The sequence below is a fragment of the Lepus europaeus genome, chromosome 13 (genome assembly GCF_033115175.1).
Source record: "Lepus europaeus isolate LE1 chromosome 13, mLepTim1.pri, whole genome shotgun sequence".
Classification (NCBI taxonomy): Eukaryota; Metazoa; Chordata; class Mammalia; order Lagomorpha; family Leporidae; genus Lepus; species Lepus europaeus.
In genome coordinates this window covers 21,709,298-21,732,566 of record NC_084839.1, presented here as the reverse complement: position 1 = coordinate 21,732,566, position 23,269 = coordinate 21,709,298, and the positions used below count along the sequence as shown (strand labels likewise).

At 40.2% G+C, this 23,269-nt stretch overlaps 1 protein-coding gene across 9 annotated transcripts in view; it reads right to left on the bottom strand.

Annotated features, from left to right (window-relative positions):
* NCOA1 (nuclear receptor coactivator 1) overlaps positions 1-23,269 on the bottom strand; it is a 266,512-nt gene that overhangs the window by 163,888 nt on the left and 79,355 nt on the right. For 7 of the 9 annotated variants that reach the window (XM_062209051.1, XM_062209056.1, XM_062209057.1 and 4 more), the window contains one exon: positions 410-490. The exons of the other annotated variants lie outside the window; for them this stretch is intronic. The gene's annotated coding sequence lies outside the window, so the exon portion shown is untranslated. The remainder of the gene's footprint in view (positions 1-409; positions 491-23,269) is intronic. 9 annotated transcript variants of the gene reach the window in all.

The following is a 23,269-nucleotide window of genomic DNA, read 5'->3' as shown; positions in this document are numbered from 1 at the left end:
CTCACATTTGACAGCTATGTTACTAGACAAGCCACATACCATTTTAAGCAGCCGTTTCTTTATTGCAAAATATGAGTATTAGCCACTAATTCACAGAGTTGTGATGTTTAACAGAGCATATATAAAAATGTCTTAGAACTGCACAGAAGAGTTGACCAAAGGTCCATGAATTCTAGGGGATTTCAGAAGTTTCTTGGAAATGTATAAATGTTTATAAAAAGATCTACAGCTTTCAGCATATCATCAAAGGTGTCCCTGATCCAAAAGAAAACTGAAAACCACTGCAGGAATAAAGTGAAATAAAAGTGGTATGTTCTTCCCAGGGTCCAGGTTATTGGGCACAATCTAGGCCAAAATTAGAAATTCACTATAAAAATCCAGATAATATTTAAGATGCTACTAAACTTACCCTGCTTATTTCAAATCCTTCAAAGTAGTATTTGGTGATTTCTTAGGCAATTTTCATCCTCTGATGCACTTGTAAAGAAACCTGAATTTAGGAAAACAATGTGATAATCAGTTGGATCAACTTTTATCAATCATGCAAAATTAATGCAAAAAAATGGAAGGGGGTTTAATAAATATAATATATCTGAAGTATTATTCTATTAAAATTATGCATAACTAATACATAAACTATACTGGGACATTTCTAACTATCAAAGAAAACTAAAAATTTATGTGTATATTTTTAATAAAATGGAATATGGAAAATTATCACTTTCTACAAAACAATTCTTAGAACTAAAAGTCTATTTTTAGAACCTCCATTTCTAGATGAAGTATACTTTTTCTTAAAAAAAAATTTAAGTGCTAAAAGTGAGTCACAGTAACTAAAGTCTATCCAATAAAGCAAATGGCCACAGACTGGAGCCAGTGCAGTGGCACACTAGGTTAATCATCCACCTGCGGTGCCAGCGTCCCATATGGGTGCCGGGTTCTAGTCCCAGTTGCTTCTCTTCCAGTCCAGCTCTCTGCTGTGGCCCGGGAAGGCAGTGGAGGATGGCCAAGAACTCCAACTGGGCCCCTGCACCTGCATGGGAGACCAGGAGGAGCACCTGGCTTCAGATCGGCGCAGCATGCTGGCTGTTGCGGCCATTTGGGGAGTGGACCAATGGAAGGAAGACCTTTCTCTCTGTCTCTCACTGTCTGTAACTCTACCTGTCAAATAAATAAATAAATAAAATCTTAAAAAAAAAAAAAAAAAAGGTTCGCAAATGGCCGCAGATTAAAAGGAAATGATGAGTTCTCCTTCTGTGGATATAGAGTAAATGTCCTTCTTCTATTTCTCCTCCTAAGTAGAGACTTTTAAAAGTTTGTTGAAAAAAGGAATTAAAAGACAAAAATAAAAAAATAAAACTTTCTTGATATAAGCAATGATACCAGCCAGTTAGTCCATCCCTTAAAGAACTGAAGGTTCTGGGAATACAAGCCATGTCAGTGCAAGGTTTTCTGCCTGGTTAACTTATGGGGAAAAAAGTACATTTTAAAGATTTTTGTAGTGAAGAACACTTGGAGAATTTGGTTACAAGGTGCCCTTCCTTCCATAGGTTGGTGTCAGAGGAGGCCCTGACAATGAGTCAGGCCTTTCACCACTGCAGATAAGAGACCCATCCTCCTGCATAGGACAGAAGGGGAGGGATAATGAGATACGCTGGCCCCTAAGGCCAGGGAGGAGTTAGCGGAAGCCAGAACTCCCATCACTGACAAGCACTAATGAAGAGTATCAACTAAAGAGGCAAAGTGGGCAACTTGGACTTGGATTCCCACAGGGCAATAGTGAGGACAGACTTCTCTCCTTAAGATGCTGGAGCAGTACCAGTGGAAACTAGCTAAACGGGAACATTTACATAAGAGTCAGGGTCTCAGAACATAATAAATACCCAAAGTGTCAGTCAGGATACCAAATGAAAATCACTCTCCATACCAAGAACCAGGAATATCTCAAACTGAATGAAAAAGGACAATCCACAAATGCCAATACTAAGATGATGGAGATGTTACAATTATCTCAAAAGATCTTTAAGTAACTATCACTAACATGACTCAAGGAAAAATTACATACATACTTGAGAACAAAAATAGTGGGTCAGTGTTGTGGCATAGCGGGTTAAGTCACCACCTGCAACACCAGCATCCCATATCAGAGTACTGGTTTGAGTCTCAGTTGCCCCACTTCCAATCCAGCTCCCTCAAAATGTGCCTGGGAAAGATGCTTAAGACAGTGGCCCAAGTACTTGAGCCCCTGCCACCTATATGGGAGACACAGAAGGAGTTCCAGGCTCCTGGTTTCAGCCTGTTCCAGCCTTGGCTGATACAGCCATTTGGGAAGTGAACCAGCGGATGAAGATCTCTTTCTCTTTCTTACCCTGTCATTCTGCCTTTTAAATAAATATGGTAAATGTATTTTAAAAATACAGTCTCAAAAAGGAAAATATATAAAAGATTTAGATAAAGCACAGAAAAAAAAAAAAGACATAAGAAAAAACAACACAATACGATAGCCAAAAAGACTCAACAGATGGATGTAACAAAAGAATGGAGAGCACAGAGGAAAGAATCATTGCAGTGGAAGACAGAACAAAAGAAATTACCCCATTTGAATGGCACAGAGAAAATAGACTGAAAAATAAATAAAGCCTTGGGATCTGTGTGACTATAACAAAAGGTCTATCTTCCAAGTCATGAAGTCCCAGGAAGAAAAAAGAAATAGGCCAGGGCAGAAAAAGTACTCTAAGAAATAAAGGCTGGGGCCAGCGCTGTGGTGCAACAGTAAAGCCACCACCTGCAGTGCTGGTATCCCATAAGTGCGCTGGTTCGAGTCCCGGCTGCTCCACCTCTGATTCAGCTCTCTGCTATGGCCTGGAAAAGCAGTAGAAGATGGCCAAAGCGTTTGGGCCCCTGCACCCACATTGGAGACCTAGAAGAAGTTCCTGGCTTTGGATACGCCCAGTGGTCATTTGAAGAGTGAACCAGAGGATGGAAGACCTTTCTCAGTCTGTCTCTCACTGTAACTCTCTTTCAAATAAGTAAAAAAAAAATCTTAAAAAAAAAAAAAGAAATAAAAGGCTAATAAATTCCAAAGTTCAGCAAAACATGTAATTGTACAGATTCGAGAAAGCGGAGTGAACCATAAAAAGGATAAGCCCAAATCAATCCACACCAAGGCATGGCATAAACTTTGAAAACTAAAGGCATTTAAAATATAATGAAATCAACAAGAGAGAAATGACACTTTAAAGGGAAAAAAATTCAAATGACAACATACTTCTCATCAGAAACAGGAGGAAATTTTTAAAAAGTGTCACAATGTTTTTCACTGAAATCCACATCTGATCATCTGTGTCTGTTTCTACACCTGTTTTTTCCTCTTATTTCTGACTCTTGGCATGCATGGAATCCGGGGATTGAATATCAGACACTGCTTCATAAAAGCTGCACAGGACATGAATGATCAGCAGATGACTTCTTTAGTTTCTGGCTGCCAGTGAAGCTAATCCAATCAGAGAAAAAGCCACTTTGAGGCTTACTTTCAATTGCATTAAGACCCTTGTCTACTCTGGTTCACGCTCAGTGCCAGGCCTTGGCTGCTTAGAAAACTGCTAAAAGCCCAAGATGTTTACCAGAACCATGAGAATGCTGGAAACTGCTCAGCTTCTCAGCCTTTTAGCAGCTGTTTTCCTACAGGCTTGTGTCACTACACTGACAGCTTGAGCAGAAACATGGTATGGATTTTGTTTATTACTGTGTCCTCTTCAGGATCTTGGACCCTTAAGCTCCAGACACCTCGGTAACTGTAACCTTGAACTCCAAGTCTCTCCATCTGTGTAAGATGTTAAAGTGCTTCTCAGTTTCTCTTTCTTGCCAATCATCGTCTATTCAACTTTCCCACTTCTTGATGGTGTCATTTACAAAATGGCAAAAAGTCCTCTAGAGATGACTGATGTGACTTTTCCCACTGATAAACTTCAAAATTCGAAAGTTAAAAACTCTCATCATGGGGGCCAGCGCTGTGGCACAGCTGGTTAACGCCCTGGCCTGAAACGCCAGCACCCCATATGAGCGATGGTACTAGTCCCAGCTGCTCCACTTCCAATCCAGCTCTCTGCTATGGCCTGGGAAAGCAGTAGAAGATGGCCCAAGTCCTTGGACCCCTGCACCGGCGTGGGAGACCCGGAGGAAGCTCCTGGCTCCTGGCTTCGGATCGGCGCAGCTCCGGCCCCGGCCGTTGCAGCCATCTGGGTAGTGAACCACCGGATGGAAAACCTCTCTCTCTTTCTCTCTCTGCCTCTCCTCTCTCTGTGTAACTCTTTCAAATAAATAGATAAATCTAAAAACAAACAAACAAAACAACAACAACAAAAAAACTCTCAGCATGTTAGTAACCAAATAGATTCCCCTATTTTGTTAAAAACTTATCAGAAACCTATGGTAAACATTATTCTCAGTAATAAAATATATTCTTGTGTATGTTAAAAACAGGATGAGAAAATCACTTGAACTATTCAACATAGTACTAGAAACGCTAGCCAATGCAATAAATCAAGAAATACAAAACAAATTCTAGAAAAGACTACCAAAAAGTTATTTGCATACCATAAAATTCCTGTTTCTAAAAACTCAAACAGGGGCAAGCATTGTGGTACAGCATGTTAAGCTATTGTCTGTGAGGCCTACATCCCATCCGAGTACCAGTTAAGAGTCCCAGTTGCTCCATTCTGATCCAACTCCCTGGTAGGAATACCCCTGGGAAAGCAGCAGTGATGATGGCCCCAGTACTTGGGCGTCTGTCACCCATGCGGGAGACCCAAATGCAGTTCCAGTTTCCTGGCTTCAGCCTGGCTCAGCACTGGCTGTTGTGGCCATTTAGGGAGGGAACCAGAAGGTGGAAGATCTGTATGTCTCCCACGCTCTCTCTACACCCCTGCTTTTCAAATAAATAAACCGTAAAAATAAAAAATTAAAAAAAAACTCAAACAAAATTGTATGAAATGACTAATGGAATTATTATGAGTGCTCAGTGTGGTGTCAAGAAATAAAAGGCGGCCAGCGCCGCGGCTCAATAGGCTAATAATCCTCTGCCTAGCGGCGCCGGCACACCAGGTTCTAGTCCCGGTCGGGGCGCCGGATTCTGTCCCGGTTGCCCCTCTTACAGGCCAGCTCTCTGCTGTGGCCCAGGAAGGCAGTGGAGGATGGCCCAAGTGCTTGGGCCCTGCACCCCATGGGAGACCAGAAGAAGCACCTGGCTCCTGGCTTCGGATCAGCGCGGTGCGCCGGCCGCAGTGTACTGGCCGTGGCGGCCATTGGAGGGTGAACCAGCGGCAAAAGGAAGACCTTTCTCTCTGTCTCTCTCTCTCACTATCCACTCTGCCTGTCAAAAATAAAAAAATTAAAAAAAAGAAAAAAGAAATAAAAGATGAATCTCTGTCCTTCCAGGTTATAGGAGTAAGTGAGGAAAACATGTAATAATACAAACACAATTAGTTATTTAATAGATGAATTATTTCATCTAGCATGAGGTTATAAATGGTATGGAAATGTAAAGCAGCATAAAGAAAAATCAGAATTGGAAAGGTGTAGAATACAATTTTTTTAAAATGAGAATCACCCTATCACAGCAGAAAAACAAAAACCACCTAGGAATAATAAAGTTTGTAAGATATATGTAGGGTCTTCAAAAAGAAATGTCTCCACAAGAATAAAACTCCAAAACGAATGAGGAAATAATACACATAATAGATATATTAATTTTCCCCAAATTAATGTTTAAACCCGAATAACATCCTAACAGAGTTTTTCATGCCTATCGTATTTCTAATACGGAAAAAAGGCATGTACATGCCTATCCATATAAATAAAAAATGGTGTTGGGACAACTGGCAAGCTATTTGAATAGAAGTAAATGGGACTTTGATCACATATTATCAAAAACGGGAAAAAAGGTGAGGTAAATATTTAAATGTGCAAATTGAATCTCAAGTTACAAGCAAACAGGTACAAGTGGAGGGAGGGAGAAACGGAAAGCTGTGAGTACAGTTTCAGTCTGCATGATAAAAAAGTTCTGGAGAGCTACTGTATAATTATACGAACATACTTAACACTAATGAACTGCACACTTAGAAATGGTTAAGATGGTAAATTTTATGGTTTTCACCACAGTTTTTAAAAAATGCAAGTGAATATTTTTATGTCTCTGGGCAGAGAAATCTTTTTAAAATAAACTTACATACAAGTACATACAAGAAGGAAAGGACTGGTTAATTTGACCTTTTTTTAAAATAAGTTCTGTAAACAAAAGACAATATCACTGAAATAAACCATAACCTATGAGAAAATATTGACAGGACAGAAAAATGAATAATCAAAAAATATAAATAAATTCTACAAATGAATAAGAAAACTTTTCAACACTCAACGAGAGACAAAGATATGAGTATGTGTGAATAGGCAATTCTCACAACAAAAATACAAAGGAACCTAAAAAATAGGACAAATTAAGAAACTCACTAGTAATTAAAGAAAAATATTAAAAAGAGAAAATCTTTTCCATTAGTAAGATTCAAAAAAAAATGAAAGTATGTGAAATGATACTCAAGTACTAAATGGTAAAGGCTGCAACAGCAATTCTAGACGACCATCTGGTAATATCTTCCAAATTAAAAATGCAGTGGCTGGCACTGTGGTATAGAGAGTAAAGCCGCCGCCTGCAGTGCCAGCATCCCATTTGGGCACTGGTTCGGGTTCTGGCTGTTCCACTTCTGATCCAGTTCTCTGCTATGGCCTGGGAAAGTAGAAGATGGCCCAAGTCCTTGGGGCCCCTACACTTGTGTGGGAGACCCAGAAGAAGATCCTGGCTTCAGATCAGTGCAGCTCTGGCCGTTGCAGCCAACTAGGGAGTGAATCAGCGGATGGAAGACCTCTCTCTCTGCCTCTCCTTCTCTGTGTAACTCTTTCAAGTAAAATAAATAAATCTTTAAAAAAAAATGCATACCTCACCACATGCCTCTTTACAGATGATCATACACTTTCTATAATGTTGGCTTGACAAAAAGAAAAAAGTAGGGCAACTGTTTGGAGCAATAGCTAAAACGCTGCTTGCTGCTTGAGATTCCTGTTATCTCTTTCAGGAGTGCCTAGTTCAAGTTCCATTCTCATTCCAGTTTCCTTTTAATGTGCATCCTGGGAAGAAAAAGGTGATGGCTCAATACCTGGGTCCCAGGCTCCTGGCTTCAGCCTAGCCCAGCCCTGGCTGTTGGGGGCACTTAGGAAGTGAACCAGCAGATGAGAGATATCTTTCTCTTCACCCCACCCACCCACCTTTGCTTTCAATAATGAAAATAAATAAGTTTTTTTTTTTTAAAGGAAAATAAATAAAACCTGAATCTCACTGAGCCTCTCTATACCTAATTAAAAATTCGTGGGAAATACAAATAACAGAAACCATTGCAGGACAATGCTGCACAGAGATAGTAATCAAATTCTATGAATTTATAAAACAGAATGAGAGACCTGGGGGAGAAGGTAGATTGGGGGAGGGGGGAGATGGTACAGAGATAAAATAAGAGAGACTTTATAAAAGAAAAAGACATTTCAATCATAGTGTAAACCTTAATTGGTCCCCAAACAAAACAATAAAAACAAGGAACAAAAATGATTTTTGACATTGAATAGATTGAAAATTTGAACACTGAATATTTATATTAAATAATTATTATGATTTTTTTAGAGTGTTAAAGTATTGTGATTATATTCTTTTTAAAAAGAAAGAAGATCTTAACTTTTCTAGATACATATGTATTTACACAGATCAAATGATATGTTAGCTAATATGAGAGGATAGAAACTGGGTAGGAGCATAGATAAAAACAAGATTAATCAAAGGTTGATGATTGTTGAGTTTTAGTAGGAGTTCATGATTCTGCTTCTGTCTACTATGGCATATGTTTGAAAGTTTCCATGACAACACATGATGGAACAAAGGCATAAGCCTCAGCCATCTCTCTCATTGCCCAAAAGATAAACATTGGAATTTATTCTTTGCCCTTGAATCTCAATTGGGTCTCACACCCTATTACCTAATACCCCATCCCCCACAGCCACCTGAAAGACCAGTTGCTGGAACACTTGAAAGAAAAATTCCAGGAATCCCCTCCCCCTGCTGCCCCATATCCCAACCCACATCCCTGGCCCTCCTAAAATACAAAAAGGCCCGGCCCCTGGGGGTCAGGGCCTGCCCCGTGTTCCATCATGTGTATGATGGCAATTGGTCACCCACCTCTACAAATTTATTTCCTCTGAATAAGTTCGGTCTGGCTGTAAATTTGTACACTGCCTCCTCTCTATTCTGCGCTTCTTATCCTAACAACACATGCTTAACATGCATATACTGTATGACTCAGCAATTTTACTCATGTGCATTCATGAGAAGGCATACATGGCTACTACTTTCTTCACTGTTTACAATTTTTTAAAAATGATTAAGTATCTCTAGTAACTATGGTACAGTCACAGTACAATAGGCACTAGAGAGGGGTAGGTGTGCAGGGCAGCAGTTAAGATACCACTTGGGATGCCTCATTCCATCTCAGAGTGCCTGGTTAGAGTCCTGGCTACCCTGCTTCCACTACAACTCCTGCTAATGTGTGCCCTTGGGAGGTAGCAGATGATGTCTCAAGTACTTTGGACCCTGCCATTCATGTGGGCAGCCTAGACTGAGTTCCAGGCTCCTGGTTTTGGCCTAGCCAACCCTGGCTGTTGTAGGAACTTCAGGAGTGAACCAGCAGATAGAAGATTTCTGTTTTTTTCTCTCTCTTTTTTTCCATACCCACTCTCCTGCCTTTCAAATGGAATGAAAATTTTTAAAAATATGCATTACAGAGCCTGAAAAGTAACAGCAAAATATAGATCTATAAGTACTAACTCTAAGCATAGAGGAAAAAATCATATTATGAAACTTTATACATACAAAAACCTCACATTATATGTTTCTTAAAGGTATGTATGTACTTGTATTTATATACATGTGTATGTATCTCAGAGTACATATGTATGAATATATTTGAATGAATATACACATAAATGGACTGAACATATCTGAAAAGATAGACATCAAATGTTTAACAGTGGTTACCCATAAAAAGAATGGGCAAGAATCAAGTCCATGGGAGGCACCAGCATTGTGGCACAGTGAGTTAAGCCATTATTTGCAATATAGGCGTCCCATACCTGACTGCCGGCTCAGCTCCCAGCAACTCTGCTTCAGATTCAGCTTCCTACTAATGTAAGTGAGAAAAGACCCCAAGTTGGCCCGAGTACTTAAGTCACTGCCCACTATGGGGGAGACTAGGATGGAGTTCCTGGCTCCCGACTAAGGCCTGGCCCAGATCTGGATTGTGTGGCCATCTGAGGAAGGAAACAGCAAACAGAAGATCTCTGTTTGTCTCTGCCTCTCTCTGTGTCACTCTGTCTTTAAAATAAATAAACTTTTAAAATTAAAAAAAAAAAAAAATGGGAATGCCCCAAATAGAATTTTGCTTTGTCCATCTTAATATTTCAATAAGTTACTTCTGCAGGTAAAATCTGTTTTTAACAAATTTTTTCTCCTTCTGAAAATCAAATCTTTTTCTGTTCTATGAAAACAGAACCAAGATAATCCCTTAAAATTAATCATACAAAACACCCTTCTTTATATTAAAAATAAAGAACTTGGTGGGGCCGGCACTATGACACAGCAAGTAAAGCCACCCCCATGTATAAAGCCACCCCCATAAGTAAAGCGCCCATCCATATGGATGCTGGCTTGAGATCCTGCTGTTCCACTTCCAATCCAGCTCTCTGCTATGGCCTGGGAAAGCAGTAGAAGATGGTCCAAGTCCTTGGGCCCCTGCACCCATGTGGGAGACCTGAAAGAAGCTCCTGGCTCTGGCTTTGGATCGGCCCAGCTCTGGCTGTCGCAGCCATTATGGGCGTGACCAAGCTTATGGAACACCTCTCTCTCTATCTCTCTGTAACTCTGCCTTTCAAATAAATAAATAAATCTTTAAAAAAAAAAAATCAAGAAATTGGGGCCAGTGCTATGGCGTAGTAGGCTAAGCATACGATTGTAGCGTCAGCATTCCCACACAGCTGCCAGTTTGTCCTGCCTACTCCTCTTCCAATCCAGCTCTCTGCATATGGTCTGGGAAAGCAGTGGAAGATGGCCAAGTGTTTGGGCCCCTGCACTTATGTGGGAGACCCAGAAGAAACTCCTGGCTCCTGGCTTTGGATCAGCCAGCTCCAGCCACTGTGGCCATTTGGGGAGTTCCAGCAGTTGGAAGACCTATCTCTCTCTCTATAACTCTGCCTCTCAAACAAATAAATAAATCTTTTCTTAAAAAAAAAAATCAAGAACTTACAGAAAAAAGTATTATCAATCTGGGAAAAAATTAAGTTGAACTACATGAAACTGCCAACTTTCTATCATTTTTGCCTTCAAAGTATGGCAATCTCTTATTACAGATTTTTGACAGCAAGACTGTACATATTGTCATAGGAAAATATTTATTTCAAAAATATAATATCCTTCTGAAAATTTTCTTATGGAAGATAAAATTTGGAAAATTTATCACAGACTGCTAATAAGAAAGATAGAAAACCCGTACATTATGCCAATTACTGCTTTTGACCACTTGTCAACAGTAATTTCCACATTTTCTTTAAATGTCCTCTTCATTCACAAACTGAACACAGTCAAATACTTTTTTAAAACAAATTTTTATTTTTGTTTTATTGAAAAATAAATTTTTTTAAAAGATTTATTTATTTGTTTGAAATTCAGAGTTACAGAGAGAAAGAAGACGAGACAGAGAGAGAGAGCGAGGTCTTCCATCCACTGGTTCACTCCCCAGATGGCTGCAATGGCTGGAGAATGGCTGATCCAAAGTCAGGAGTCAGGAGCTTCTTCCAGGTCTCCCACATGGGTGCAGGGGCCCAAGGACTTGGACCATCTTCTACTGCTTTCCCAGGCCATAGCAGAGAGCTGGATCAGAAGTGGAACAGCCGGGACCCGAACTGGTGCCCATATGGGATGCCGGCACTGCAGCGTAATGGGTAAAGCTGCCTCCTGAGATGCCACTATTCCATATCAGCACTGGTTTGAGTCCCGGCTCCACTTTTTATCCAGTTCCCTACAAATGTGCCTGGGAAAACAGGCTCAAGTGCTTGGGCCCTGGCACTCATGTGGGAGACTCAGAAGTAGCTTCTGGCTCCTGGCTTTGGCCTGGTCCAGTTCTGGATTTTATGGCCATTTGGGGAGTGAACCAGAGGATGGAAGCTCTCTCTCCCTCTGTCTCTCATTCTCTCTCTGTAGCTCTGCCTTTCAAATAAAATAAATAAATCTTTAAAAAAGTACTTTAAGGCCGGCGCCGTGGCTTAACAGGCTAATCCTCTGCCTTGCGGTGCCGGCACACCAGGTTCTAGTCCCGGTTGGGGTGCCGAATTCTATCCCGGTTGCCCCTCTTCCAGGCCAGCTCTCTGCTATGGCCCGGGAAGGCAGTGGAGGATGGCCCAAGTGCTTGGGCCCTGCACCCCATGGGAGACCAGGAGAAGCACCTGGCTCCTGGCTTCGGATCAGCTCAATGCGCTGACCGCAGCAGCTATTGGAGGGTGAACCAACGGCAAAAAGGAAGACCTTTCTCTCTGTCTCTCTCTCTCACTATCCACTCTGCCTGTCAAAAAAATAAAAAGTACTTTGATAATTACCTAAAATTAAATAATTATCATTTTCATCTTAACTTATATTCAATTTATAAGCTTTACAATTATTACTATCAGCTGCAAAAACAATAGCCTGTATAATAATATTCTAAGAACTGCAAACATGATATTTTTAAAAGATGGTAACACTTTCAAATATATTTATTTATTTTTAGTTGAAAGGCAGGGAAACAAATAGACAAAGAGAGATTTTCCATTCACTGGTTCATTCCCCTAATGCCAAGCTTAGAACTGAATCCAGGTCTCCCATATGAGTATCAGGGCCTCAAGTATTTGAAATATCACCTACAGTCTCCCAAGGTACACATTAGCAGGAAGCCAGAAACAGAAGTGGAGCTGGGACTTGAACCCAGGTACTGTGTTAGAGGATGTAGGCATCCTAAGAGGGATCTTAACCATGCACCTAATGCTTGTCCCGGGAACACTTTTGAAGCCAAAATACTAGCTAGACACATCTAGCCTGATTACTGATTTCAAAAACTGACTCTCAGGGGCCAGCATTGTGGCATAGCGGGTAAAGCTGCCACCTGCAACACTGGCATCCCATATGGGTGCTAGTTCATTAACTGGCTACTCCATTTCTGATCCAGCTCCTTGCTAAAGGCATGAGAAAAGCAATGGAAGAGGCCCAAGTGCATGGGCCCTGGCATCCACATGGGAGACCCAGATGAAGCTCCTGGCTCCTGGCTTCAGCCTGACCCAGTGCTGGCCACTGTGGCCATCTGGGGAGTAATCTAGAAGATGGAAGCTCTCTGTCTTTCCTTCTCTCTGTAACTCTTTCAAAATAAATAGATAAATAAATAAATACTAAGAAAAAAAACAAAGAACTGCTGTTTAACAGAGAACATGCAAAAGAGGCAGTTTTTCTTTCACCTCTTCAATCCATTCCCCTACCAATTCATTCTTCACACTGAAGATTAAAGAAATCTTATTTTTAAAAAATCAAACTTATCATTTCCCTGACACACACTCTTCATAAAATTCTAAAGTCCTACGAGGACCAAATGATGTGTTTCTTTTCTATTCTTCATTCCTGCCTCATATCATTTTTACTATTGTCCTCTCTGTTATAGTTTGGAAGTCTTTTTTATTTAAGCTTTAAAGTATAAGAAAGGTATTTTATAAATCATATAGTGAAACTATATGATATACATATCATATAGTAACTATATTATATATGATATATATAACTATATTATATATGCTTCTATATATATGCTTCTATATATACATACATATATGTAAACACATATATGTGTGTTTACATATATGTATGTATATATATAACAGAATATAATAGCTTTATCCTTCCCCAAAAATAATCCCACATATCTGACAGCCACTCTCCTATCACACCTAATTCCTGACCGTTCTCTACCAGAATGATACTTTTCATCATTTAATGGAATGTCATTTAAATGGAACATCTTTAGAGACTAGCTTCTTTCACCTAGCACATTCCCTCTGAGATTCATCCAAGTTATTGTAAGTATCAAAAGTGTCAAAGTTATCAAAAACAAAAGAAGACTTAACAAACTAGAGGAAACTAAGGAAATAGGATGGCTATATGCACTGTGGGATCCTAAATTGGATTCTGGAATAGAAAAAGCACATTAGAAGAAAAGTTGGGAAAAATTCATGAAAAGTCTAAAGTTTGGAGAAAAGTAGTATTAATATTTGTTTCAAGATTCATTTTTCATTTGAAAGGGAAAGTTATAGAGAGAAGGTGATTCAGAGAGAAAGAGAGGGAGAGAGAGAGATCTCCCATTCACTGGTTTATTCACTGGTTTACTCCCCAGATGGCTCCAATGGGTGGGGCTGGGCAAGGCCAAAGCCAGGAGCCTGGGACTCCTTTGGAGTCTCCCACATGGGAGCAGGGGCCAAAGCACTTGGGCCATCTTCTGCTGCTTTCCCAGGCTCATTAGCAGGGAGCTGGATTGGAAGTGGAGCAGCTGGGATTCAAAAGGATGCCTATGTAGACCCCCTATTGTTTTTTTCTTAACTTTGAAATATAGACCATGGTTTTATGTTACCATTATAGGAAACTTAGATATATGGGTATCTTGTACTACTTTTGCAACTTTTCTGCAAGTATAAATTCATTCCACAATTTATTTTTTAAATGTATGTATACCATCTTTTCATCATCCCCAACAATGTATGAGTCACAATTTTTCTGCATCCTTGCCATTACCTATTATAGCTATTAATTCTTACTTTACTCAAATAGGTATACAGTGGCATCTTATCATGGTTTTAACTTGCATTTTCCAGACAGCTGATGATGTGAATATCTTTTCATGTGCTCATTTACCAACCTGATGTCCTCTGATAAAATGACTGTTTATATTTCTATTCATTTTTAAATTGAGTTGCTTTATTGTTCAGTTTTAGTTCTTTATATATTCTTGACACAAATCTTTCATTGAATGTATGATCTGCAAATATTTTCTCTTAGCCTGTAGCTTGTATTGTCTCTTAATTGTCTTTCATAGAGCAAAAGCTTTTAATTTCAATGAAGTCCACTTTATCACTTTCTTTCTTTCATCAACTGTTTTTGAGGTTGTGTGTAAGAATGCTCTCCCTAACATTAAGCCATAAAGATTTTTTCCTATGCTTTCTGCCAAAAGCTTTATAGTTTCACATTTTACTTTTAAGTCTATGATTCATTTTGAGTAGCTATGTGAGTTGTAAAATACCAGTATAAATCACAGTTCTTTTTTGCATATGAATGCAAAGCCAACACATTAACTAAAATGGCTATCCTCTACCCACTGACTGTTTTTTGCATCTTTGTCAAAAAACCAAGTGTCCAAATTTGTGGTCATATTTCTGATCTATTCTATTCCAATAATCTATGTGTCCATCCTTGTGCCAATACCACACTATGTTTATTATTGCACTGACATTTTTAGTACCTTATTTATTTTTTTAAAGATTTATTTACTTATTTGAAAGGCAGAGTTACTGACAGAGAGAGAGAGAGGAGAACGAGCCATCTTCATCCGCTGGTTCAATCCCCACATGGTTCCAACAGCCAGGGCTGGGCCAGGCTGAAGCTAAGAGCCAGAAACTCCCTCCAGGTCTCCCAGTGGGTGCAGGGGCCAGGCACTTGGGCCATCCCCCACTGCTTTCCCAGGCACATTAGCAGAGAGCTGGATCGGAAGTGGAGCAGCCAGGATTTGAACCGGTATCCAGATGGGATGCTGGTGTCCATATGGGATGCAAGCACCCCAGGCAGCGGTTTTCCCACTATGCCACAGTGCCGACCTCAGACCCTTATTTATTATGCTCCCTTCTTCCTGCAAAAACTTTAGATAGGCTGGTTCTGTCTGCTTGATACCCTCTTTTTCCATCTAGTAACTCCTAAGTCATCTTTTTAAAATTCAGCTTAAATACCATTTCCTCAGGAAAACCTTTCCATCATGAAGATAAAAGAAGTTTCAATTACAAGGGGGAAAAATCAAGACACATAAATCCAAAAGGGTTTTCAAGTACCAACTCAGCAAAAGTCAGGGGCTACCACGGACTTTAAGAAGTATTGTGGGCTGGGTGTTGTGGCGTAGTGGGTAAAGCTACTGCCTATGACACTGGCTTGGTGTCCCGGCTGCTCCACTTTTAAATCAGCTCCCTGCTAATGGCCTGGGAAAGCAGTGGAAGATGGCCCAAGTCCTTGGGTACCTACACTTGCGTGAGAGACCTGGAAGAAGCTCCTGGATCTTGGCTTTGGATCAGCCCAGCTCTGGCCGTTGTGCCCATTTGGGGAGTGAAGTAGCAGAATGAAGACTTTTCTCTCTCTCTCTGTCTCTCTCTCTCTCTGTAATTCTGCCTTTCAACTCAATAAATAAATCCTTACAAAAAACAATCAATCAAACTAAAAAGAAGCAGCTATTAGGTTTTACTAACCTTTGTCATTCCCCTGTTTTTATTTCTGTCATCACCATCACCTTCCCTGTATCTTCCTCCTTCTATCTTACCCATAAATGCTTAGCTATAAAAGCCTAAAAGTAAAAAGGAAAGTGTATGTATCATCCTGGGATGCAACTAAGGGTGGAGCTACCAATAATACATCAGTCCACCTTTGCATAAGATGGTTATCGGAATAGGGAAGATTCTCTCTAAAGAATAAAGTAGATGAATTTTTTATAGCTCAGGATAAGGAGAAAACACGTCTAGGTTTATAAACAAAAATGGCCTATCTCCAACAAAAAAGCTAAACTAATATTGAGAACAGGTTGGTTTTTTGCATTAAGTAATCACATTTTAAAGAAGTAACAGAGGAAAAACAGCTAAGATTCCTTTTAAAGAGCCAAGTCTCACATTAGTGATTTCCATTTTAAATGTTATACTCAGAAAAAAGAAAACCAAGCTAAACTAATAATTTCTTTTATTTTATTTTTTTATTATTATTATTTTTTTTTTTTGACAGGCAGAGTGGATAGTGAGAGAGAAGAGACAGAGAGAAAGGTCTTCCTTTTTGCCGTTGGTTCACCCTCCAATGGCCGCTGGCGGCCAGCGCATCTCACCGATCCAAAGCCAGGAGCCAGGTGCTTCTCCTGGTCTCCCATGCGGGTGCAGGGCCCAAGGACTTGGGCCATCCTCCACTGCCTTCCCAGGCCATAGCAGAGAGCTGGCCTGGAAGAGGGGCAACCGGGATAGAATCCGGTGCCCCAAATGGGACTAGAACCCGGTGTGCCGGCGCCGCAAGGCGGAGGATTAGCCTGTTAAGCCACAGCACCGGCCAATAATTTCTAAATATTTGTTATGTTCCAGGAATGAGACTGGGTACCTCATATACCTGACCTCATGTAGTCTTTACAAAAAAGAATATTAAGTAGATATTATTATTTCTACATAACAGAGAAACAGTGAAATGGGTTATATTTTCTTAATGATTATTATCTTTTTTTTTAATCCTATGAATTGCTATTTTCTTTCTTTCTTCTTCTTCTTCTTTTTTTTTTTTTTTTTTTGACAGGCAGAGTTAGACAGTGAGAGAGACAGAGAGAAAGGTCTTCCTTCCGTTGGTTCACCCCCCAATGGCTGCTACGGCCGGCACGCTGCGCCGATCCAAAGCCAGGAGCCAGGTGCTTCCTCCTGATCTCCCATGCGGGTGCAGGGCCCAAGCACTTGGGCCATCCTTCACTGCCTTCCTTGGCCACAGCAGAGAGCTGGACTGGAAGAGGAGCAACTGGGACGGAACCGGTGCCCTAACAGGGACTAGAACCCGAAGTACCAGCACCACAGGTGGAAGATTAGCCTAGTGAGCTGCGGTGCCAGCCAATGCTTATTATCTTAATTTGTTTTTCTAATTATGCTTGTTATGAATTAGCAATACAGGGAAAATTCCTACTTACATGAGAAAAAGACAACTAAACAGACACCAATACCAAGGTGACACAGATGTCTGAATTATCTGACAAGAATTTTCAAGCAGTTATCAATAAAAATGTTCCACAAAGCAATTATGAACAAAACTACAGAAAGATTCAGCAAAGAAACATAAGATACAAAAAAGAACCAAAGTGAAGTTTAGAGCTGAACATTTTTAAGATTCTGTGCCTAATAGCCAAAATTAAATTCATTAGAATGATCCAAAAGCAGAATGAAAATAACACAAGAACAAATTAGATAATTTGAAGATGGATCAACAGAAATGATCCAATTTGAACAACAGAAAAACAAAAGATTGAAAAAAATAATAAATGGGGCCTCAGGAACCTATAGAACAATTATGTGATCAAAATTCAAAAAAGGAAGAGAGTATGGACTGAAAATACTTGAAGAAATAATGGCTGATCTTCCAAATTTGGTAAAAAATAATAATAAATGGGTTTTAAAAGCTGGGCAAACTGCAAACAGATTAAATCTAAAGAAATCCAGACACAGAAGCTAGTGTTGTAGCACAGCAGATTAAGCCACTGCCTGCTACACCAGCATCCCAGATGAGCATTAGATCATACCCCAGCTGCTCCACTTCCAATCTACCTCCCTGTTAATGTGCCTGGGAAAGCAGAGGACCTGGGTCCCTACCACCCATATGGGAAACCCAGATGAAGTTCCTGGCTTCGGCCTGGCCAGTTCTGGTCATTTGTGGAGTGAATCAGAGGATGGAATATCCTTCTCCCTTTGTAACTATGCCTTTCAAATAAGAAAGCAAGAGAGAGAGAGAGAGAGACAGAAAAAGTTGGTATCACTGTTTGTACCTTTTGTTTCACATTTCAATTTCTTTTTAAATTTAAGACTTATTTATCTGAAAGACAGAAAAAGCAAGAGAATGATCATCTTCCAACCACTGGTTCACTCCCCAAACAGCTGCAATAGCTGGGGCTGGGATAGGCTGAAGCTGGAGCCTGGAACTCCATCCAGGTCTCCTACATGGATGGCAGGGCAGCAAGTACTTAAGCCATCATCCACTGCTTTCCTGTGTGCATCAGCCAGGAGCTGCATCAGAAGTGGAACAGCTAGGACTTGAACTGGGGCCAACTATGGGATGCTGGTTAGTGGCAGCTCAACCTGCTACGCCACACGCTAGCCCCTATATTTCTAATTTAGATGGTATTTCCTGGATCCTGGCTACAAAAATTGAGAAAAGTATACCCATATCTCCTATACACAATGTGTTATTTTATTTTATTCAAGTTTCCAACATTTATATTCTATAAGCATAATTGTAATTCCCAGAGATATTCAGTCTTAGTTCTATATTTAAATTTGAGTTCAATGTCCATCAGATTTGCAGAATATGATTAACAACAAGCTGCAGGAATGGCTGGCTCCTTATGAAGGCTCCACTTGACCTTCCCATCTAAAACGATAATTCTTCTGAAACACAGATGACTATGTGTCTCACTATTCTGGTTTATTGTTTTCACAGCACCTAATTTTCTGAAATTATTTTTTTTCTTTATTGATTATCTCCTTCCTCCATTAAAAAACAAGTTCAATGAAAGCACAGATCATACATATTCTGTTCTCTTATGTATGATTTATATGTGTGCATTATCTTGTATTATTTAGTTTGAGAATGGAGAGCTGAAAATCTCTTCCTTAGAACCCAGTTTTTAAAATTAGATAGAAATTTGGAGGATGGGCCATTTATACTACAACATTATCCAGATAAAATTTATATGCAATAAAATGTGCCTAATTAAAGGGTACAGTGAAATGAGTTTTGACAAACGCAAACATTTGTATCATCACCACTTCCCTTATCCCAAAATGTTTCTTCATAACTCTCTGTAGCACATACAACTTACACTTTAATATTTAAAGGGATCCTAAGCAAATTATGTGAAAAATGGTTTGAGATATAACAAGGCTTTTCTCTATACCTACCAGTTAAAGGATCAAAATACTTATTTATATTTAATGAGCAAGAAGAAAACTCTTCTGTATCTCCTCATGCCACACATCCTCTGTACAGTTATAATCTCCTTCCTACTCCTGTCCCTTCTCCACATTAATCTCTATGCTCCATAGCACACTATTATTACCTTTATCTCTACTTTGTTATGCAGTTTATAAACAACTGTTAGCCCATTAAGGAAAAGACCATGTCTTATGCATGTGTACAAACCCAGCATCTGCCATGCAGAGCAAACAGTACACACTTTATCAATAATTATTGTCTCCGGGTTCGGATAAGACAAGACACCACCTACTCTGCAAAGCCCTTTCCAGCTCAACCTCTAAACCTAAAGATACAAAATAATTTAGGTAGGCACTTCAGTACAGTCTTCTAAACTACTATTCAAACAATTAATTTAGTTGCCAGTTCAACTAAAAATTCATCATTTGGCCATCAAAAGATTTTATTTAAATTTTTAATCCTGAATTTTAAACATTAATGTTCAAAAACACTGTTCAACTGCTTGAAAAAATGCCTGCTGCTTTTGGAAAGAACCTGTGTATGTTTTATCTAGAGATAATTTATGATATTTTTCTACAATGCAGAATTAGTTTTGCACAATAACAAGCAATAAATTGGTTTTCCTTTAAAGCCTCTTGTTAGTTTATTCTAAAAAATTTCAGGACATGAATTCAGCACAACAGCCTGCCTTATAAATGTCATTTTTCACTGCCCAGATGTCACCAACATGTTCAGCTCTTGGGTAAAACAAAAACTTTTTCATAAAGTCCTAGAGATAAAACTAAAAAGTCTGATTCTCCCCTAGAAGGTAATAACTTTAAAAATATATTATAGCACTGTTTTTGACAGAATAAACAGTGATAGTTGACATAGTTTTATTCAATCTTCAATGAAGAGAAGAAAAACTTTAAATAACGAAATCAGAGCTGGAAGAATTACAAATTTGTGAGGCAAAATTCAACAGATGTATCATAAGACAGTTTTATTTTTACCCTAAATGGTTTTTGTTGTTGTTGTTGTTGTTGTTGTTGTTTTGACAGGCAGAGTGGATAGTGAGAGAGAAGAGACAAAGGTCTTCCTTTTTGCCGTTGGTTCACCCTCCAATGGCCGCTGCGGCCCGCGCATCTCGCTGATTCGAAGCCAGGAGCCAGGTGCTTCTCCTGGTCTCCCATGGGGTACAGGGCCCAAGCACTTGGGCCATCCTCCACTGCCTTCCTGGGCCACAGCAGAGAGCTGGCCTGGAAGAGGGGCAACCGGGATAGAATCCGGCGCCCCAACCGGGACTAGAACCCAGTGTGCCGGCGCCACAGACGGAGGATTAATCTATTGAGCCGCAGCGCCGGCCAACCCTAAATGTTTTCATAAATGATATTAAACTTAAGATTTAGGTAAAATTTTCCTGTATTGTATTAAACTTATAATAACACCATCCTTTCACATAACCAACTTTACCTCATAAAACTATTTAATAAAAAACATTAGTGCAAAGAAACAAATTATTAGTGCACAGTGCACAATTCAATATGAAAAACATAACAGCTTCATAACAACTGCTGTAGATGAACTTCTTACATGAAGCTCTAGTTCCTTCCAACACGGTTTAATCTCATCTCACTGAGCCTGTCATATACCAAAGCCAGATGAACTCCTTGGATCATACAGCTCTTTCAATGTCAAGCTCTGCTGACAAACCATCAGTGACTTCCCCTACTGCAGAACAGTCCTACCTAAGCAACTGGATTCACAGTTCCACTGTGATCCTACCCTATCTATGCCTTAGTTTCTGCCTCCCCTGCTAGTCACTTCCCACCATCAGGCCTTGCCTCAGATTGATCCCTGTTCCTGGGTTCCATTTCCCAACTCCTGGATCCTAAGAGAACCCTACTAAACTTTAAAAACCCCAGTTCACATTCATCAAAAAACTCTTCACCAACCAAATTGCTCCTATCCCACTTACTCATTAAAGTACTTGAAAACAGATTCTGTAAAGCTGCCACCTGCAGTGCCTGCATCACATATGGGCACGGGTTCGAGTCCCCAGCTGCTCCACTTCTGATCCAGCTCTCGGCTATGGCCTGGGAAAACAGTGGAGGATGGCCCAAGTGCTTAGGTCCCTGCACCCACGTCTGGAAGAAGCTCCTGGCTCCTGGCTTCGGACTGGCATGGCTCCAGCCGTTGCGGCCAATTGGGGAGTAAACCAGCAGACGTAAGTCCCTGTTCTCTTTCTCTCTCTGCCTCTCTCCTTCTCTCTCTGTGTAACTTTGACTTTCAAATAAATAAATAAATCTTTTCAAAAAATTATCCCATTGATTTGTTCATTTCAAAAATAATAATCATTGTTGAGTTCTAATTAAATGCCAAGTTATAGACACTGGCTTTACAACAGTGAACAAAAAATATAGTCTCTGTTGCCAGAGTGTTTATACTTACAAACAATGAATATGAACTCGTTAAGTATTAAGTTAGAACACATCAAATTTTCAACTGTTGACCAATAAGATTATCTTTAATTTTTGCTACTACAAGTAATACTACTGTGAACATAGCTCTAAAGCAACTTCTTTACTCCTTGGACTTTTTATTAAGATTAATTCCAAAAGAAGGATCACTAAATCAATGACCTTGGATATGTCTATGGCTTCTAAGATATATACTATCACACTACCTTCCAAATGAGCTTTTCCAATTCCAAAAGCAATTCAATACTTGATTCTCTATGGATTTCTTTATTATGGTTACTCAATAAGTATGAAAAAGTTAACTACTGTCTTAATTACCAATGAGGTTGAACTCTTTCTCTTATATTTGTTTGGTCTACATCACCTTCTGACCTAATGGTAATGTCCTTTCACAATTTATTTACTGGAATCTTAGTGTTGTAAATATTTCTATAATATTCAGAGTAATCATTTAAGGACATATTTGTAAATGTTTCCCCTTTTACTTTAGTTTTTATTGTGTTGCTTTTCTTCCACCAGTATGCTTTTTTAAAAGTTTAGTTATTTTTTTATTTCTATATTTGAAGGCAGGGCAACAGATAGAGGTAGAAACAGAGAAAGGGGGCCAGTGCCGTGGTGCACTAGGCTAATGCTCCATCTGCAGCTCCGGCATCCATATAGGCACTGGTTCTAGTCCCGGTTGCTCCTCTTCCAGTCCAGCTCTCTGCTGTGGCCCGGGAGGGCAGTGGAGGATGGCCCAAGTGCTTGGGTCCCTGCACCCACATGGGAGACCAGGAAGAGCACCTGGCTCCTGGCTTCGGATCAGCGCAGCGCTGGCAATAGAGCCATTTGGGGCGTGAACCAATGGAAGGAAGACCTTTCTCTCTGTCTCTCTCACTGTCTGTAATTCTACCTGTCAAATAAAAATTTTTTTTTGACAGGCAGAGTGGACAGTGAGTGAGTGAGAGAGAGAGAGAGAGAAAGGTCTTCCTTTGCTGTTGGTTCACCCTCCAATGGCCGCTGCGGCCAGTGTGCTGCGGCCGGTGCACCGCGCTGACCCAAAGGCAGGAGCCAGGTGCTTCTCCTGGTTTCCCATGTGGGTGCAGGGTCCAAGCACTTGGGCCATCCTCCACTGCACTCCCGGGCCACAGCAGAGAGCTGGACTGCAAGAGGGGCAACCGGGACAGAATCCAGCGCGCCGACCGGGACTAGAACCCGGTGTGCCAGCACCGCAAGGCGGAGGATTAGCCTATTGAGCCGCGGTGCCGGCTAAATAAATTTTTTAAAAAAAGAAAGAAAAAATAGAGAAACAGAGAGAGAGAGATCTTCCTTTGGCTGGCTCACTCCTCAAATGCCTACAACAGCCAAAACTGGGCCAGACTGATGCCATGCCAGGATCTCAGAATTCCATGGAGATCTCCCAGTGTGGGTGGCAGAGACCCAACTACTGGAGCCATCACCTGCTGCCTCCAAAGGTGTGCATTAGCTGGAAGTTGGACAGGAATCAAAGCTAGGACTAAAATCTAGTCTGATATAAGATGTGGTTATCAAGAGGTGTCTAAATCATTGCACCAAATGCCTGCCCCAGGCTCAATTTTTCACAATCACTTTTTTATCATCTTACTTAATAAAATTATCCTTTGTAGTTTCACTAGTTTTGCCATTTAAAAAGTTAAATATAACATTTGCATATGGATACGCTCAA